This window comes from Camelus ferus, chromosome 33, assembly GCF_009834535.1.
Source record: "Camelus ferus isolate YT-003-E chromosome 33, BCGSAC_Cfer_1.0, whole genome shotgun sequence".
Classification (NCBI taxonomy): Eukaryota; Metazoa; Chordata; class Mammalia; order Artiodactyla; family Camelidae; genus Camelus; species Camelus ferus.
The window spans coordinates 3749717-3768060 of NC_045728.1; the positions used below are offsets into that span (position 1 = coordinate 3749717).

The 18344-nt window shown below is 45.7% G+C and overlaps 1 protein-coding gene across 1 annotated transcript in view; it reads right to left on the minus strand.

The window, feature by feature from the left end:
- The window catches only part of TMEM45B (transmembrane protein 45B), a 26380-nt gene extending 10438 nt beyond the window's left edge, over nucleotides 1–15942 (minus strand). Inside the window, exon 1 of the mRNA XM_032472538.1 lies at nucleotides 15792–15942. The gene's annotated coding sequence lies outside the window, so the exon portion shown is untranslated. The remainder of the gene's footprint in view (nucleotides 1–15791) is intronic.
- Nucleotides 15943–18344: the final 2402 nt, after the last annotated feature.

Below are 18344 nucleotides of genomic sequence, written 5' to 3' on the forward strand. Positions count from 1 at the left end.
TGTGTGTACCTGTGTTTTCACTTTTCTTGGGCATATTCCTAGAAGTGGAATTGCTTTGGTCATATGGTAACTCTGTGTCTCACATTTTGAGGAACTACCAGACCGTCTTCCAAAGTGGCTGCACCATTTCACAGTCCCACCAGCCATGTATGAAGTTTCCAACTTTTCTACTTCCTTGTCAACACTTATTATGTCCATCTCTTTAATTTTAGCATCCTCGTGGGTGTAAAGGGGTAGCTCATTGTTTTGTTTCATTTTGCTTCCCTAATGATTCCCTAATGTGGAGCATCTTTTCATGCACTTAGTGGGCATTTGTTTATCTTCCTTGGAGAATTGCCTATTCAAATCCATTGCCCATTTTAAGTTGGGTTGTCTTTTTTTATTGTTGGGTTATATTAGTTCTTTATATATTATAGATAAAAGTCCTGTATTAGATACATGATTTCAAAATATTTTCTCCCTTTGTGTGGGTTGTCTTTTTACTTTCTTGATTGTGTCCTTTAAAGCTCAGAAGCTTTGAATTTTGATGAAATCCAGTTTACCTTTTTTTGTGCTTTCTGTGTCGTATCTAGGAAATCATTGCTTAATTCATGGTCATGAAGATACACTCCTAAGTTTTCTTCTAAGATTTTTACAATTTTAGCTCTTACGTTTATGTCTGTGATCCACTTTAATTTTTGTATATGGTATGAGGTAGGGATCCAGTATTACTCTCTTGCAAACTTAGATATCCCAGCCATTTGTTGAAAGGACTCTTCTTTCCCCCACTGAATTGTCTTGGTGCCTTTGTCTGCCCTTTTACTCTTGAAAATGGATTTCACCAATCTTCTGGGAAGGGCTTTGTCCGTAGTAAGGTCAAACTGCGGTGAAGAATTTAATTATTACAACACAAGAGTGTACAGAGTGTTATGACAGTAAAGGGAGGACTCCAATTCAGTCTCTGGGGAAGAGGAGAAAAACTTTAGAGGCAAATGTCACTGCAGTGTCCTTGAAAAAGAAGTGAACGCAGGTAGTGTGGGTAGAGTTCTGGGCAGAGCAAATAGCACATACAAAGGCTAAGAGGCAGTTGAAGCCAGTCATCCCAGTGGGTGGATAACGTTGCTTACTCTCTCTGCCCTACCATTCCCGAAAGACCATGGGACATTCTCTTCCATGGGCAGAATGCACAGCCTTGAAATCATCTTAGGTTAGTCTCCTTAAAAGTCAAACCAACAAGACATTGTGGTCCTCTGTGCCCAGGAGTCTCTGGGAAAGCATATAAACCAACTCACAAAAGGGTCTGAGCCAGGTTGAGTTCAAAAAGATGTAAGTCAAATATTGTATTAGTTTGAGTGCCTTCAATTTCCCAGATTCCCCTGAAGAAACTGGGTTCCTACACTTTCCTTTTAAGGGGAAATATAGTCCTGTAGTAGAAAGCACATGAACTGTGGAGAGTCACGCCTAAGTCCAATCCTGGTTTGGCCACTGCTAGTGAAAAGACCTTGGACAACTCCCGTAAGTTCTCTGAACCTCAGTGCCCCTCCTTCTAAGCAGGGACACTAACAAACAGGGATCTTGAGAGGACTAACTGAAAATGTCTGGCAGCTAACTGGAGTGAGGGTGTTATAAACACTTGCTCCCTCTCATCTCCCACAGTCAGTGCAGGGGGAGTGGGCTGCTCTCTTGGGAGAGGTGTAATGACTGAACTAAGGCTGCTGTGTTTTGCTGGCGCAGCTGATCCCAAGGCTGGGGAGGTCACTGGCTGAACCTTTGCCTGATCTTAGGGCAGTGGTTGAGTGTAGTTTTTGACAGAAATATGAAGTGTGTTTGGTGAGTAGGGAGTAGGTTATAGGAAGAATATAGCATAGTTGGAATAGCATGTTATTTTATTGTAGAACATGGCTTTTATACTTTCTGAACATGTGCTTGCGAACAGAAACACTCACGTGGTTTCTGGTCTGCGTTTACTTTGGAATGCAACCAGCCATGCCTTTCAGCCTTCTGCTAATCTGCAAATAGCAAGGTTCACACCCGCCCTTGTCCTGTGTACTGCTTAGTAACAGGGCGCAGAGGAAGCACAAGGTAGTGTTGAAAGTCCTCTGTTGCCAACAAGCTGATGACACTGGCTTAGCCCTAAACTTTAGGCACAGTGGACCCCTGCTCTACGCTAGTCTGAGAGGCCTTGAGTAGCTCTGAAGTCCATCACTCTTCTCCAGAATCTGACAGCTGTGATTGTCGCTGTTATGTTCTCTGTACGTGGGTTCCTCAGACAACATGGTTGGAACGAGTAAGACCAGAATGAGCCTGAACCTTGTTCTGGCGTGTGTCTGATGTTGTGGAACAAAATTACCGTGAACAGGGGCTCAGTTACCTCCCAGCTCTGGTTCCTAAGCAAAAGTTTGTTTCATTCCTGCTTTTTTTCCCTTCTTCTTCTTCACGTGAGCCTGTGAAATACAAGCCTCTGCTGGGTGCTGAGGAAGTAAATGAAACAGAAACGATCCCCACCTTCAAGGAGTTCATAATCTAACAGGGAGCTGTATGTACTTGTGAGAAGTGGGATGTCACGAGATACACTGCTAGTAGTCCTTGGAGGCATGGAGTAGAATCTGAGGAGGCTTCCCGGGGGGGCTGGCTTTGGAGCTGGGCCTTTCTTGATTGCATCTTTCAAACTTTCATGAAAATTAGTCTTACTGGAATCTTGAATTAAGGACGGAAGAACACATCTGGGCTAAGTTCAGTTATTTCACAAGCTCTAATAAAGAACATTGGCCTCTGAGTCAGAAGACCTGGGTTCTAGTTGAAGTTTTGCTATGAACTTACTCTGTGATCTTAAGCAAGACATGTGACCTCTCGGGACCACAATTTCCTTGTTCGCTAATCGGGTATAGTTTGGAAGAGGTAATTTCCGTGGCCCTTCCTAGTTCTACAATCCCTTTCTGTCTTTGCTTCGAACTAAGACATCACAAGAATGAAATGCAGTGAAATGAAAAGTGAAACGGCATCAGAGCAAGTTCAGTCATGGTGAGGGAAGTTGGAACCAGTTATGCATGTCGCCAACAGAGAAGCAGTTACCAGCTGCCACGTCAGCACACGTTAGAGTGAAAGGGGCGTCTCTGGACTTTAAAGGTTGGCTTATTTTCCAAGCAACAAGGGAAAAAAGGTTAAATTACATATTTCCTTCCTTCCCTACATCCAGTGGATTTGTTCCTCACGCCAGTGAACAAGGTGGCTGCCGGGCCTTCCGCGTCACCCTGCGGCCCTTGTCACGGGCAAGCTCTTCCTCCCGTTTCCCGCAGACTGGTTTTTGAAAACTCATAGCTCCCCTCAAACCTGAGTGCAGCCAGTCGTGCGTAACCCTGTCCTCTCACTCCATTCACACGATTGAGACTCTCAGGCATCAGTCATCTCAGTGTCTCTAATTCACCCACTTCCACACCCAGTCTCCTCCTCAGACTCGCCCTCCTCTTGTAGGCCAGGCCCTCACCTACGCTTTAGATCGCATCCTCACCTGTGCCCCCCGGGCCCTCGTCTGTCGGCTACAAGCTGCCCGCGCCCTCTAATCGCCCCCCCCCCCACTATGACCAGGCTCAAGACCTCTTCACACAAAGTAACAACAGAGAAAGGAGAAAGAAACAGCTGTGTATCCCTCTTCCTATTTACTGTTTTGGCCACGAGAATAGTATAACTAATGTATGTAAAAGGCACAAAGAATAACTTAACTGTGTCCCGTGACCCAGCTTAAGAAGCAGAACATGACTAACACCGGGGCTTCCCAGGGACTCCCCACCTCCCCGCCCCGAGAAGCAGCCGGCATCCTGAGTTGTGTGTTTGGCATCCACTTGCTTCTGTGCGTACCACATACATTTACTAGGAGCACCGTCTCCAAACAACACACAGTCTTGCAAAATTTTAAACTTTGTATACGGTGCCAAAGCATGTGGAGCTTTTCCACGCCATCAGTAGCCAGTAAACACCTTTGATAATAGGTCTATTTATAGATAATTAAAAATAATTTTTCACGTTAAATTTATTTGAAAAATTGTTATTCAACTCAGTTACTACTTAAATGAAGTTTTCTTTGTCTAGAAAGGGATTTTGGTAGTTTAGTGCAATCAGACATTGTCAAAATCAGTTAAGTTTCTTGAAAAAAAACTGGAAAGACAATTGCTGACTCCATGTGGTCCTGCCTCCTCCCCACCCCACTGAAACTGTACTCCCAGACGTCACCAGATGCCCTCCAGATTTGCCTAACAGGCTTATGCTCCTCTGTAGTTGACACCGTTATCTAGTCACTTCTCTTTGAGATGACCTAGTCCTTCGGCTTTTGTGACTCTTCTTTCGTGGTCTCTTCATCTTCCATAATCATCTTCCTCTCCTTTAGCACAAGCAGTGTCTGCTCCACTGTTCCTTTATATGTCTTGCGAGAGCCCGCCCACATCTGTGGTTCACTTCCCATGTGCATGCTGATGACTCTGTGACCTTGCCTCTGGCCCTGACCTCTACAGCTTTAGACATCTCGAAGTCATCTGTCCCAAACTGAAGTCGTCATCTTCCTTCCCCACCAAATCTGCTTCTCAGCTGTCTCCCAAACTCAGGTAATGGCTTAGAATTGAGTCACTCTTAAAGCCAGAATCCTGGAGTCTTTCCTGGACTCTTCATCCTTCACGCTGCCCTGCCATGTCTTAGTTCCCCCAAAACCTAAAAATGCTGCTTATTTTTGCTTCCCCAAATATCCTGGTGTTCTGTCTTTTTCTTTCTGTTCCTACGACGGCGATCTTGTGTAGGCTTCCGTTGTCTTGTGCCTGGACTACTGCACGGCCTCCATAAATCCTTCTTCTCTGAAGCCACCGTCACCTACCTGCAAGGTGACCACGATGACATCGTGATTGAATGATAGAATTTAAAACGTTCCATAGACTAACCGCCTGGCGGGTGTAGTCCGTGCCCCTTTGCGCTGAGTAGCCCTGGACTGGGCTCTCTGCCTGTCTCTCCAGCCTCATCTCACATTTCTTCCCGCAGTGTCTCTTTACAGTATATACTTGGCTGTTCCTTTCACCTAGTGTATAATTCTCATTAAAAAAAAATTTGGCTTACCTTCACTCAGTTTTCAATAGGTGGGCTTATCTCCTCTAGAAAGCCTCTGTGAACCTCCAGACTGGGCTGTGTGTGCCCCCCCGGCCCCACCCCAGGCGACCATACTGCCATAGAGACATCTTGATTGTTATCACTGAGTGACTGTGTCATATTAAAATGACACATGTACAGGTCTTACTCAGTGGACTATTGCTCCTCAAGAGCAGAGACCTTACCTGCTTCATGTTCCACTTCCCATGGCTTAGCACAAGGTATGGCGTGGAATAATAGTTCTTGATCTGAACTGAATTGATGCAACCGAACTTTAATCCTGAATCATGGAGAGGAGGGTGGATCAAGATGGCAGAATAGACAGACACAGAGGTCACCTCCTCCCACAGATACGTCAAAAATACATTACGCGTGGAGCAGTTCTCACAGAGTATCTGCTGAACTCGGGCAGAAGGTCTTAAATGCATTCAAGGCTATGGGGAAGAGCTCCATGTAACCAGGTAGAGAAAAGAAAGAAAGAAAGTACTGGGATGGTACTGTTGCCCCTAGGAGGGAGCTGTGAAAGAGGAAAGGTTCCTTGACCCTGGGAAGCCCCTTCGTCAGTGGGGAGATCAGCCCGGAGAGAAGGGGGCTCCAGAGGATGCGAGGACTGCGGCGGGCAGGACAGAGGGGCACCAGGCAGAGCACGCCCCAGCCCGAGGCGCACGTCTGCTGGCACACGGTGGCTGGGGGCTGAAACTCGGGCTTCAGAGAGACCTCGGCGGGGAGGACTGGGGCTGGCTGCAGGGACACAGCCTGAGGGGTCTGCAGTGTGGTTTGGGCCACAACTGGGAGTGTGTGCAACGGAGCTTGGGTCCACCATAGAAAACCCCCACTGTTAATGCATGCGAAGGGAAGGGTGCGACCCTGCCAGAGCAGCCTCTTTCTCATGCTCGCAGCTGGCACGGCCCTGCCTCTGAGAGCTGTGGGAGCGCATGGGCACTGGCGCGTTGCCCCCAGGCACAGGCGCGGTGGAATCTGAGCTCATTTCCAGGGTTTGCGGGACTCGGGAAGCAGGGCTGAAATCTGAGCTGTGTCCCAGGTGGCTTTGGCAGATTTACACCGCCAGTGCCTTTGTAAGCTCAGCGTCTGCGGGACATCTGAGTGCAAGGCTGGGACAGGTCTGGTGTTAGCAGTGGGTGCGCGCAAACGGAGGCAGGGCTGAGGTCTGGGCTGATCCCATGGCGGATCCAGGTGCGCGACTGCATGTGACTACAGCTGGGTCCTGGTGCCTGACTTCAGCAGATCTGCCCTGGTGACTGTGTGAGCACAGCACCTGAGGGACACCAGAGCCGACTGCCTGCCTTCTCACAGCTGAGGCAGGGCTGAGGGTAGTGCCACCAACAGTGCCCTTTGTGAGCCTGCACAGTGGGTGACAGGTGACACCACAGAGTGTACTTCCTGGTGGATGGCTCCTGCAGAGGAATACTCAGGGGATTCTCTCCCAGCTGACGAGCTTCAGTCCCACCTGCCTCACACCGCGGTTCAGAAATGGATCTGGGGGCTTCTGCTGTAGCAGCCTGGGAGCAGACTCAAATTAACCACCTAACTTACCGCCTGAAAGAACTAGAAAAGGAGGAACAAACAAAACCTGAAGTCAGCAGAAGGAAACAACTAATAAAGAACAGGGAGGAAATAAATAAAACAGATTTTTAAAATATAGAAAAAAAATCAATAAAACCAAGAGCTGATTTTTTGAAAGAGTAAACAAAATCAACAAGCCTCTGGCCAGGCTCACCAAGAAAAAAAGAGAGAGGACCCAAATAAATAAAATAACTGAATCATGGGGAAACTATCTCCTAAGTCAGTCCATAGTATGGTTGCTCGTATCATTATTTTTCCATGTAATTTTTCACCCTAGATAAGTCCTTACAAGAGCATCTTACAAGTGCTGTGCCCTTCCTTCCAAAGGAGTATCTGAACTCATAGGACCAACACAGTGTCCCACCCTGAAGTGTCAATTTCACCTACAGAATTGGGGGGAAATGATTTTCATGTTAAAATGGATGGAGATGTGTTTTGGGGTAGCATACACTTTTTGGTATTGAGAGAGGCTTCAGCTTAGCAAAGGAAACCATAAACAAAACAAAGAGACAACTTACAGAATGCGAGAAAATATTTGCAAATGATGTGACCGACAAGGGGTTAATTTCCAAAATATACGAACAGCTCATACAACTCAATACGTATATTAAAAAAACAGTAAAAAAATGTGCAGAAGACATAAATAGGTATTTCTCCAAAGAAGACATACCAATGGACAACAGGCACAGGAAAAGATGCTCAGCGTCACTAATTATTAGAGAAATGCACATCAAAACTGCAATTAGGTATCACCTCACACCAGTCAGAATGGACACCATCAAAAAGTCTACAAATAATAAATACTGGAGAGGGAGTGGAGAAAAAGGAACCCTGCTACATTGTTGGTGGGAATGTAAATTGGTACAGCCGTTATGGAGAACAGTATGGCGGTTCCTTAAAAACTAAAAAAGAGAGTACCATATGATCCAGCAATCTCACTCCTGCAGACATATCCAGAAAAGACGAAAACTTCAAAAGGATACATGCGAGAGGGAGGATATAGCTCAATGGTAGAGTGCATGCCTAGCATGCATAAGGTCCTGGGTTCAATCCTCAGTAAATGATACATGCACCTCAATGTTCACAGCAACACTATTTATAATAGCCAAGACATGACAGATGATTGGATAAAGAAGATGTGGTCTGTATGTAGAATGGAATATTACTCAGCCTTAAAAAAGGATGAAATAATGCTACTTGCAGCAACATGGGTGGACATAGAGATTATCATACTAAGTGAAGTAAGTCAGAGAAAAACAAAAATCATATGATATCACTTATATGTGGAATCTATAACTTATTTACAAAACAGAAACAGAGTCATAGACAAAAATTTATGGTTACCAAAGGGGAAAGAGGGGGAGGGGTAAATTAGGAGTTTGGGATTAACAGATCACACTACTACATATAAAATAGATAAATAGCAGGGCCTAATGTAGAGCACAGGGAACTAGATTCAATACCTTGTAATACCCTATAGTGGAAAAAAATGCAAAAGAATATATGTATATATAACTGAACCACTATGCCGTACACCAGAAACGGACACAACATTGTAAATCTACTATACTTCAATTTTAAAAAGAGAGAGTCTTCAGCTTATGCCAGGTTGTTCCCAGACAAGCCTCCATGACATGAGAGTCCGTGTTCTGTGGCAAGTGGTAGAGTTTAGGAAACACTAATCTGCAGATCGCTGTATTATACTGAGCCTAGTTCTTGTTCTAGAGCTTTCCATATAAAAACAAAGAACTCCAGTGAGACCAAAGCATAGAAATGATGTCAAAAACAGCCAGAAGAGAGAGAGTTTTCATCCTGGCCCTGAGTGAGGTTTGAAAAGGTGTCTGATAGGCAGGGTACGTCTTCAGATATGAGTGCATCACAGTGCTTTGCACACAACATGCCAGACAGCGGATAAAGGCAGGGGCAAAGGGGCAGGAAAACAGTGTTAGAACAGAACAAAGAGAAGGTTTGGATCAAAGCGGGGACCAATCAACAAGAGAGGAGGGAAGTGGACAGGACCGTGAGGCACCGAGCACGAGGAGAGACAAGAATCAGAACTGCGGCCACAGGTGGGCTGCAGGTGGGGTGTCGCTGATGACCCAGGACATTATGACATCTTTAGTAAGATAATATGGGGAGTTTTCACCCCTGGAAATTCTTCCTGGAGTCCTGACAGTCTGAGGTCTTCCCAGTCTGTGTTCTGATAAGCTGTTCCACACATCAAATCTGAGAATGAGGTAGCATCATCCAAGTGGGAGTGATATAAAAAGATGCAAAAGCAACAGAGGATACAGCAAAGGGACGAGTAAGGAGGGCTAATTTAGGATGGGTACTGCGGTCAATTTAACTCAAACCACAGGCTTTGTTCTAGGTGATGGAGGAACAGACAAGACTGGGCAACAGCCTTCAAGGAGTTGGCAGTCTTCTCTGAAGGTGCCTGGGAAGGAAAAGCCAGCAGTAGGAAATCCAGCATCTAATGCCCACCCCTTCCAGTTAAGAGGTCTTTGAGAGCTAAACCAGGTATCATTCCTGTAACATGTTATCTGGTTCCTTCATGAGATCTAAAGCTTTCCCAGCAAAAAAAGTGATGAATCTGTCCCACGATTTAATTATCACACGTTGGGCTGCACAAGGGGAAACATGGTATGGATTTGGAGAATGACCTTCAAGGGCAGAAATTCTCTCCCAAAGCCTATCGCTAAGACATTCTCTAGAGATATTAGGAGAATATTTTCGCAATATAACCTCTTAAATAAAAATACTAGGCTAACTGTCCTTTTCCCTCATAATTAAATCTTCTCCCAAACGACCTGTTAAGGCAAACACTGGCCTGATACAGAGCTTCTCTGAAGACTCTCATTTATTCCGGATTAATCAGTATTTCACTGTAGGTGGGTAATGGATGTTTTGCAAATGGTTATTACAAAACAATTAGTTGTACATGTGTTCACAGAACTTTCATTATCCTAGGATCTTGGAGCTTTTTATTTTTTAATAGAAAAGAGCTCAAACCTGCTCTAGAGGATAAAATTCAAAAGGAATTTCAACCTGCAAGCAGAAGTTTTAGGGTATGGTAAGCTTGAAAAATAAAGGTTCATTTTGTTGGGGGAAAAAAAAAAGAAAGAGCTCAGTCTCTCGGGAAGCCCTCTGATCATCTTTGTGCTGCAGATGGAGGACAAGGCACGTTGCGGCCCAGGGGTACACGGAGGCACTGGCGCTGCAGGGTGGGGTGGAGTCAGGAGCAATTCTGATTCTGAATCCTGGACTTGAGCACCTCTACCATTAAGCAAGTTACATAATAAGTCAGTGTACGTTATTAGTGGCCTTTTCTCAAACAAGAATAAACAGCTTTCTAATGAGAAGTGACTGTACTAGAAATCCGCTAGAGATGTGATTCTAAGTCCTCAAAAAAACCTGCCCTGCCTCGTTACCCTGCCATGGGCTCGCCCGCCTGCATGCGACCAGTCTTAATCACGGATATTTGAATACAGCAGAACCAAAAAAACAGAAAGGGGGCTTTGAAAATAAACACAGCACCTTGCTGGCAGCTGAAGAAAACGCTTAAAATGTAGAAAATATACAGAGTTAACGTTCTGAGAGAAATATGAGAACATACTGCATGCATGAAATAAGATCAAGATGTTATTAAAAAAAATTGGAAGTCTCCCCCTCAAAGACCTTGGGAGTTAAAAATATGATGGTATAAATGCAAAAATTTAATAGAAGGGTTGGAAGATTTGTCAGAACTAGATGACAAGAGATATTTTTAAAAATAGAAAAGATAAGATTTGAGGATGGGTCCCAGAGACCCAACATCTAAGTATGAATGTAAATTTCAGAGAGATAGAACACAGGAGATTATTTAACAGAAGAAAGCCACCCAGAACTGAGGAACATGATTTTTAGATCGAGAAGTTCTTTACCTAAAACAATGACCAAACAAAACAACCTCATCGGCAACCAACAGTATCATGAAACATCAACATGAAGAAGAAAGAAAAAACCCACGAACGTCCGGAGAGAGAAACAGAACACACGGGGTCAGAAGTCAGAAGGGCATACCTTCTTCACACAGCACCATGAGAAGCTAGAAGAAAATGGAGCAACGCTTTCAAAATTCTGAGAGGAAATTATTTCCAATTCAAATCCCGTATCTAGGCAAACCTTCAAGCAAGTGTGAAGGAAGAAGGAGGACACTGGAAACGTGCAAGCTCTCAAAAAGCAGCCACATCTCGTGGTGCCTGAATCTTACCTGCTTTAGGAAGAAGTCCTTAAATTACAGATACAAAGTTGGGTGTGCAAGTGAATATTTACTTTCATTGAGAAAAGGCATCAGAACAAACTGGAGCCACGGAGGGACACACAGGGCTCTGTCTTTTAAAATCTCTTTAGAAAACGGACCAGAATTGCTTCCTGATGGCAGCCTGGCTTTTCCCGCCTGCCCCTCCCACCCTTGGCAACTTGCAGCCACCTGCACCCTCTCAGGGGCCTGGGGCTCTGCCAGCTCCAGACTAAACCTGCCTCTGCCTCCGTGTGCCCTTTCTCAGGAGGCTATGCTCCAGCAAAACTGAGGAATGAGAAGGCATGGACCCCAAGGAACAGGCATCCAGTACAATTCACAGGGTGCAGCAAGGGGGCTCGCAGTCTAACAATGGGCTCAGAGAGTAACCAGGTCCAGAGAATGGGGGCGCCAGCTAAGCAGGGATGTTTCCAAGAAAAAAAAAAATCAGACTGCCTCCTTACTTGATGTTTATCAACTCCGTTGAGAGGAATTTTACCATCCTGTCAAAGGGTAGGCAAGAATGGGTAGTGAGTGACTCAGAACACTACAGCAATTGTGTAAGATGTAGCCATGACTAACTGCAGGGGGTAGAAGAAGGCTGCACAGAAAGGAAGTGTAAAAATCATGGTTTTCCACGGGGCTCAGTTGAGAATATTTACATAGCGTAATGTAAACACTCAGCATTGCCGTATCAAGTAATACTAGGATATAACTATATTAGGACCTTGCAAGAAAGGAAAGTGGATGTGAGGTGGAATAATGCGGACATAAGAGCCAAATCCTCATCCTCCACGATAGGGTGTCAATAGTATTGTCTAGAACTGGGGGAAAAAGAGAGACAGCCAACATGTGCGTGCCGTGCGGGAATATGACAGCAAGTATGAGAACAGCGTAGCCCAAAACGTTGAAAGCGGTCGCCTCTAGGGAGGCAGCTTAGTATAGACTCAGTAAAACCTTGCAGACCTTAGGACTTTAAAGGCTATACATGCATGTCTGTTTATTGGAATAGAAAATTAAGAAAGCAGTGAACGTCAAGAGGAGTGAGACAGAAAGCTGTTGAGGACAAAATGAAGGTGCCTCTGCTTAAACTACCCCAAATTCAGTGTTTTTCAGTTTGTGGTCTTGTGACCACCTGCATTCGAATTACCAGCAGAGCCGGTTTATAATTCAGATGGATAGGCCCATCCCAGATCTAAATAATCAGCATTTCTCAGGATCTACAATTTCAGAAGGTTTCCCTCCACCCACTATGTTATCTATTGCTTTTCAGTAAAACAAACCACAAGAAATAAATAAAATGAAAAACAACAAAAGAAGTGTAGAAACAAAGAGTCAGGGACTCATAAGCTAAACCATGGCGGACCCTGCTAGTTGCCAACCCAACATCCATCCTCCCCTTCTTCCTTATTAATGGAATTGCTATTCTGTTGTATTGGCAACATGTCCATCTAACACACTAGTTGTCCTCAGGCTCCTAACAGGAGTGGTTATGTGACATAGCTTTTGTATCAGTAAGATGTAAGAAGTCTACTGGGCAGAGCTTGCAGGGAAGATCTTAATATTATGATTTAAAGAGAAAAAGGGACAGACTCAGCTGGTATATGCCTTCTGCCCTTCTTGCTGTTAAGCACGGAAGAGGTGCCTGTCCTTCAGTAAGGACGAAAGCTGGGTGCTAAGGATGGTGGTGCAGGAAGACAGACGGAGCCTGTCCCAACCCTGGACTTCCTACCTCCAGATACCTGGTTACATGAGAAGAATAGATTCTTTACGTATTAAGCCCCTGCAGGAGGGTCTTTTGTTACTTGTAGCTGCATGAAGTCCTAATGACATCTCACACTTGTTCAGCTGTTGATTTGATATGCTGTATACCGGATATGTATTTTGAGTGCTTTGTTTGGGTGTCATGCTAGTAATAACACAATGTTGGACAAAGAAGGCTCTTTCCATCATGGAATGTAGAATACAGTCCAGGTAGAAGAATCTACAGGGATTTGGGTCCAGGCTTCAGAGAGGCAGGCGATGGTTTGCTGTCACAGATCCTAGAGCGCTAGAGTGAATCAAAATAAACTGCTTGATTTATGTGTGTAGGAAATCCTCGGGGCACCACATGCCAGAGAGAGCAATCGTCTGGACATTGGGAGACCTAGATTTTAGCAAAGTACATCTGGGGAAGCAGCACTGGGGGGTTTGCTTAATTCTTCCCACATCTACTTTTCTTCTTTGAAAAACAAGAAGACTGGGCTGAATAATCTTTAAGGCTATCCTCAGCCCTAAAATATTTTGTGATGACCTTGAACAAAGATGACCATGAAATGTACCAAACAAGAATGTTTCTAAATTTAGACTCTAAGAGTTCAAGTGCCAAACAACCTCCCCCCCACCCCAAACTCAAATTTAACAAAGAGAAAAATACCCACACGGGAGGGAGCCGTGTTATTGTGGAAGTTCTGGTTTGTGATTCGGCTTCGCCACTTCACAGCTGCGCCACCCTGGGCCAGATACTCACGTCTCTAAGTCTCAATTTCCTCATTTATGAAATAGGGCTATTACTCTGACCTCACAGCGCTGCTTATCAAAGAAATTGCCTGGTACTCTGGAAGGCCCCATTATGATTTGGCACCAGCAAGACAGTGATAATGGCTTAGAATATCGAAATCCTGCCCGGGAAGTACATGCTTGTGCTTTAATGTCTTCAGTTTTAATTCTTCATCTCACAAGGCTGGTAGGTCTTTTGAGTCTCCTTCTCCCTCCCATAGTGTACTTTGTGACTCATTTTATTTTTACACAAGTGAAACAAAAACGGCTAAAATTGAAATAATCTCTGTGTGCTTCTAGCCCCAGTAAAGGTTTGGGGGAGAGGGCTGGCTGCTTCAAAGGGAAGCTGGGTTCAAATGCAGTGGGAATTACATCGCTTACCTATAACTTCTAATTGTCCATATTCAGTATTTTATGGTATTGTGAATAGCCCAGTTTTTGTCTTATAACCTGTCTATAGATACAAGTGTAGATTGGAAGCTTGTCTACGTGTGCAACTATTAGCTGATGACACAGTAATGACTTCCATTCTCTTTACCACAAGTATAAAATGTTTTGCAATAACAGGAACTTATGCTATGGGAGTGGCTCTACATATGAGAAAATTGCCCTTGTCCATTTTCAACAAGCAGATGCATTTGAGGAGAAGAGATAATAATCCTCTGGTTACAACCCACATAGGTAACATTGTACTTTGACCAACTAAGCATGGCAGCCAAAGTTAACTTGAAGGTGATGGGGAGATAAGAAAGCAGAAGTCTTTCTTTCTCTTTACCCTCCCCACCCCAAGCCCTTGCCAAATCCGGACAATTTCGAAGGGCCACTTGCTAAGTTTAGGCGGGGGAGACCGCAAATAAAGTAACTGGTGCCAGACGTGAGACTCGGTAGCTTCACCTAGTCCACCCCGACCAACATCCCCCGGAAGGGTCGGGGAGGAACCCACAGAATATAAGGAAAATTGCAGAGGATGAGATAAGCGGGTGGTGGTACTCTTTCCACCTCCCATGGAAGAAGTGACAGGAAGTCAAAGGTCTTTAAAAGGAAATGTGAATGTTTGCCTCCTGCGGTACCAGAACAAATAATGCATAACCATGCCTTATTGTCTGCTTGTGTCTGATGGTCTCTCCTTGTAAAATCAAGGGGCCATATTCAACAAAGTCCTCAAATCAATTCCATAGCTTTTCCAGAAACTCTAGGGACAGAGGACTCTCAGTCATGAAGAGCTAAGTCTGTAGCAGCGCTGGCCCCTTACCTCACTGTGTACAACGATTCTCCCCTACAGTGTTCTACATGGTACAAAGCCCAGATTATATTGAATATGTTGCACCTGTGGTTAAAACAACATGTCTTTCCTTTGACAATTAGCCATACTACCTATTAAAATGAATGTAAAAATACAGGTAAAATTTGTACACCGCTTTATGAGCTAAGCAGAGCGGTGGGTGGGGCAACCGGGGGACGCGTCAGGGATGCAGAGGAAAATGGCAGACGCTGAGCGCAGTGGCGCAGGAGAATGTGAAGTGGTCATTTTTGTGACTTCTGGAGAGATGCCTGGCTAAAATTTTTAAGTGATTTATTTCATAAAGCGATGGATTTCCCTTGCTGAAACGTAGATCTCTCTTACATCTAGGGCTAGCTCCTATCCCAGAGGTTATCTCTGTGGACCCAGACAGCTACACCTAAAGCTATTTTTAGAGCCCACATGAACCTCTCCGACCACCGCTAATCTCGCCGCTTTGCTCCTGGACATTCCTTTCCGCCCACTGGCCGAATCCTGACAACTGGACTAAGTAACCCCAGAGACGTTATCAATCAATCATCTCTTACTAGATTACAGGCTTTCCGGCCTAAGGAAAGTAAGTGCTGGTGCGTTTGTGGAGCGGTGCTAACCCGGAGGGGGTCGGGGTGCAAGTGCGCACCGCCACCTGCCGCGGACTCCAAACAGCTCGGGTCTCCGGGCCGGCTACGAGCCGTCACCGCGGGTGTCCTCCGATCCTCGGGGCGGACTGGAGGGCAGAGGCTTCACACTTGGAAGCTCCTCTCGCCCAGCGACACGGTCGCCCTGCCCGGCCGGGGTCGCCGCAATATTCACTCTGCTGCCGCCGGCGATCGGACACAGGTGCGCGGGCGCGGTGGGAACCGCCACCCAGCCCCGAGGGGGCCCCCAGCGCCTCCCGCCCCTCCGCAGTCGAGCCCCCCTCCCCAGCCGAGCCCCCTCCCCTGGCCGAGCCCCTCCGCGTCCGAACCGCTCCGGGTCCGAGCCCCCTGCCCGCAGCCCGCGTCTCACCTGCGCCGAGCGCCTCCGAGCCGTCCGCCCGCCGCCGCGTTGCGCGCCGAGTGCCGCCGCCACCCAGCAGGTGCGAGCGCCCCTCCCGGCCCCGGGCGTCAGCGGCCGGCCCTCCCCGCTCCTCCCTCGCTGCCCGCACCTGCCCGCGTCGCAAAGTCCGCACTGCCCTCCACGCCCCTGACCCTCCCGCTGAGGTGTTCCCTGGTTCCAGACACTCCCTAAGGTGTGTGCGCCACCGGGGCCGCTTCCCGGGCAGCCAGGGTGGGCTGTGACCAACCTTGACCTATGATGCAAAGCAGTTACAGAGCCTGGCAGGTGACAGCGCAGGCTGTCGTAAGGAAGACTGTTTATCAAGCCAAGCAATCACGGTGAACACGCCAGCGAATTAGTCACCACCGGACACCCTCTAGCAAAGGAAGGTTCTGGGGTCATATCCCAGACCAGAATCCGGTTTTCTGGTTTAAGTTTGGTGTCTTATGAATTGATTGACTGATTGATTGACTGGTTGGTTGATTGATTGATTGATTCATTCATTCATTCATTCAACAAATCTGCATACTACCTAGACTAAGTTCTAGGCACTGGAGACAGCTGCAGAGGAGGTAAAGTCCCTTCCTTGAAGAAGCTGCTGCTGGGAAGGCATGCATGACTCTTTGTGGTGCCATGTGGTCTCCATGCCCTCCTCTCTAAGTTAAGGGGTTGGTCATCTGTTGCTCATAATCCCTTGTGGAAGTTAAAAGAATACAGAGCTAAGTAAGGCGCCATCTCAGACCCACTAATCAGAGTCTTGGGGAAGAGTGCTGGCAGATGCTCCTGTTAAAAGCTTCTCAGGTGACCAGAGGAGGTCAGGGTTGAGAATCCAACCTCGAGGTCTCTAAGATGCCTTCCAGCTTATCCCATTGTTGCAGGCACTGGGAACTAAGAAGGCTTCGTGCAAGAGATGCCGTATTTAGGTTTTAGAGAAAGGCAAAAGATACACTCTAGCAGGGTAGAAAGGAGCCAGGATCCTAAATGGAGCTTCTTTTGATCAAGTAGCTTTTGCTTTTTCTAAAGTCAAAGTCAAAGGAAGGCACTTTTGAGGATAAGGCATAGACTTGAGCAGAATTTTCCTCTATAAACAAAGTGAGTGGAATTTTCCACTCTCCTGGTGGAAGGAGATAATGGCAGAGGCGCTGCTGTTGGTTAAAAGGCTAATTGTAGATAAAAACAAGTTTCTTCTGTATAGCACAAGACATTCAATATCTTGTAATAACCTTTAATGAAAAAGAATATGAAAATGAATATATGTGTGTATATACATGACTGGGACATTGTGCTGCACACTGATTGTACTTCAGTTAAAAAAAGAAAAAAGCTAATTGAACCACACACTTGAGATGGCCGGCGTTCATCGAGGAGCTGGAGTGCACCTCTTTAATTTCCCTTCAACGTGGGGATTGACTGAACCATCAGGCTCATCCTGGCACCCACTGTTTGTGCAATGGATGGAAAGGTGAAGTCCTGGGTGCCTGTTACCCTGGGAAACGCTGTTCCTGTCAGCTGGCCCCTGCTGTAATCAGGCTTTCTCTTGGGCAGTGGTTTCTTCTCCTCTAAGGCTGTAATGATGATACAAATACGTGAGCGACCTCTTAACTGTCATTACATTACTGGCCTCTTTGCTGGGTAGAGATGCTCCTTAACATTGAAAACCCAGAACTAAGAAAATTACCTCTGCCTCAAATGATAATGTCCAGGTGCCAAGACAAGCCAGTTTTTACAAAATGAGTTTGACCATCTTTAACTTGATCTATGAGAATAATATAAATCAAATAGCTTAAGTCAGTTGCAAAAGATAAATGACTAATACATCAACAACTATTAATTGATACAGTAAGAGCAGTTAACTATTATAAAACTGTTTTAATATAAAAGTGGAACAGATGAGCATTTAGAAACAGATCCAATTGTTTGTTTTCCTAAATAAGCACAAGGATGGCATATTAATTAAATGAGAAATGGCTTATTTTATAAATATTGCTGACATCATTGACTATTCTTTTGGAAGATATTACTGAGGTTACCCACTGTAGCATCTCCCTTTGGCCATCATGGTGCTAGCTGGGCACCTGGCCACCCAGCATGAGTAGGATTTTTCCCAGCCTCCCTTGTAGGAATGATGAGTCACGGGAGTGGAAGTGGTATGGGCAACTTCCGGTGGAGTCCTAGAAGGAATAGCTTGTGCCTGTCTTCTCCCTGCCCCACTCCTGGTGACTGGAATGTGGACATGGCAGTGAGCCATCGGAGACCACGAAAATGAAAGGTAAGAGGATAAAAAGAGGCTGGATCCTTGGGCGAGCTCAGAATGCAGTCTCCGTACCAGTCCTGGAATGCCTGTCTCCAGACTATAACCTGAAAGAGAAATAAAATTATGTCTTGTGTAAGTCACAGCTATTGGAGGTTTTTGTTACATGCAGCCAAGTCGTAACCTAACTACTGCAGAACATCTCCCCTCCTGCTTTTCCCGTGAACAAACAAAAATTGAGAATGGATCGAATATAGGTCTAAATATACCAG